Below are 2,615 nucleotides of genomic sequence, written 5' to 3'. Positions count from 1 at the left end.
CTATACTCTCATACATTCCCCTCTTTGCCTCCAAGGACAAAGTTCTTTGTCTCCACAGACTCCTAAGTGCACCACTCACTCTTTTTCCCTCATCAATTCTATGATTCACCTCATCTTTCATAGACCCATCCGCTGACACGTCCACTCCCAAATATCTGAATACGTTCACCTCCTCCATACTCTCTCCCTCCAATCTGATATTCAATCTTTCATCACCTAATCTTTTTGTTATCCTCATAACCTTACTCTTTCCTGTATTCACCTTTAATTTTCTTCTTTTGCACACCCTACCAAATTCATCCACCAATCTCTGCAACTTCTCTTCAGAATCTCCCAAGAGCACAGTGTCATCAGCAAAGAGCAGCTGTGACAACTCCCACTTTGTGTGTGATTCTTTATCTTTTAACTCCACGCCTCTTGCCAAGACCCTCGCATTTACTTCTCTTACAACCCCATCTATAAATATATTAAACAACCACGGTGACATCACACATCCTTGTCTAAGGCCTACTTTTACTGGGAAAAAATTTCCCTCTTTCCTACATACTCTAACTTGAGCCTCACTATCCTCGTAAAAACTCTTCACTGCTTTCAGTAACCTACCTCCTACACCATACACTTGCAACATCTGCCACATTGCCCCCCTATCCACCCTGTCATACGCCTTTTCCAAATCCATAAATGCCACAAAGACCTCTTTAGCCTTATCTAAATACTGTTCACTTATATGTTTCACTGTAAACACCTGGTCCACACACCCCCTACCTTTCCTAAAGCCTCCTTGTTCATCTGCTATCCTATTCTCCGTCTTACTCTTAATTCTTTCAATTATAACTCTACCATACACTTTACCAGGTACACTCAACAGACTTATCCCCCTATAATTTTTGCACTCTCTTTTATCCCCTTTGCCTTTATACAAAGGAACTATGCATGCTCTCTGCCAATCCCTAGGTACCTTACCCTCTTCCATACATTTATTAAATAATTGCACCAACCACTCCAAAACTATATCCCCACCTGCTTTTAACATTTCTATCTTTATCCCATCAATCCCGGCTGCCTTACCCCCTTTCATTTTACCTACTGCCTCACGAACTTCCCCCACACTCACAACTGGCTCTTCCTCACTCCTACAAGATGTTATTCCTCCTTGCCCTATACACGAAATCACAGCTTCCCTATCTTCATCAACATTTAACAATTCCTCAAAATATTCCTTCCATCTTCCCAATACCTCTAACTCTCCATTTAATAACTCTCCTCTCCTATTTTTAACTGACAAATCAATTTGTTCTCTAGGCTTTCTTAACTTGTTAATCTCACTCCAAAACTTTTTCTTATTTTCAACAAAATTTGTTGATAACATCTCACCCACTCTCTCATTTGCTCTCTTTTTACATTGCTTCACCACTCTCTTAACCTCTCTCTTTTTCTCCATATACTCTTCCCTCCTTGCATCACTTCTACTTTGTAAAAACTTCTCATATGCTAACTTTTTCTCCCTTACTACTCTCTTTACATCATCATTCCACCAATCGCTCCTCTTCCCTCCTGCACCCACTTTCCTGTAACCACAAACTTCTGCTGAACACTCTAACACTACATTTTTAAACCTACCCCATACCTCTTCGACCCCATTGCCTATGCTCTCATTAGCCCATCTATCCTCCAATAGCTGTTTATATCTTACCCTAACTGCCTCCTCTTTTAGTTTATAAACCTTCACCTCTCTCTTCCCTGATGCTTCTATTCTCCTTGTATCCCATCTACCTTTTACTCTCAGTGTAGCTACAACTAGAAAGTGATCTGATATATCTGTGGCCCCTCTATAAACATGTATATATATATATATATATATATATATATATATGTATATATATATATATGTATATATATATATATATATGTATATATATATATATATATATATATCCTCTGGTATAAACCTTGGTAATAAATACCGACAAGTTGGTTTAAAAAAAAAACGCAGGCAAACACTAGGATATGTTAGAAAACCTGTCGGTCCTGGGACCTTGATCACTTCTAACATACAGAGGTTAAAAGACAGTATTAAACCCCTTCATGAAAAGACATAAAACAGTGTAAAAAACGATCAAACCTACGCTTTTCTCAATGGTATTTTATCAAGTTATTACGCAGCTTCATGTGTGTTTTCATGCAGCTGTCGGCTGGCTGCCTCTTCCACCTGTTACACCTCTGATTGTGTGTTGTTTCTGATGGATTTAACACTGGCGTGATGGCAAGGGAGGGATAGCGGTTGAGGGGTGGATACTGATTGTGTGTGTGTGTGTGTGTGTGTGTGTGTGTGTGTGTGTGTGTGTGTGTGTGTGTGTATTCACCTAGTTGTGGTTGCAGGGGTCGAGTCACAGCTCCTGGCGCTGCCTCTTCACTGGCCACTACCAGGTCGCTCTTCTCGCTCCATGAGCGTTATCATACCTCTTCTTAAAGCTATGTATGGATCCTGCTTCCACTACATCGCTTCCCAGACTATTCCACTTCCTGATAACTCTGTGACTGAAGAAATAATTCCTAACATCCCTGTGATTCATCCGAGTCTTCAACTTCCAACTGTGACCCCTTGTTGCTGTGTC

This window comes from Cherax quadricarinatus, chromosome 30 (genome assembly GCF_038502225.1).
Source record: "Cherax quadricarinatus isolate ZL_2023a chromosome 30, ASM3850222v1, whole genome shotgun sequence".
Lineage (NCBI taxonomy): Eukaryota > Metazoa > Arthropoda > Malacostraca > Decapoda > Parastacidae > Cherax > Cherax quadricarinatus.
This window is presented reverse-complemented; position numbering follows the sequence as displayed.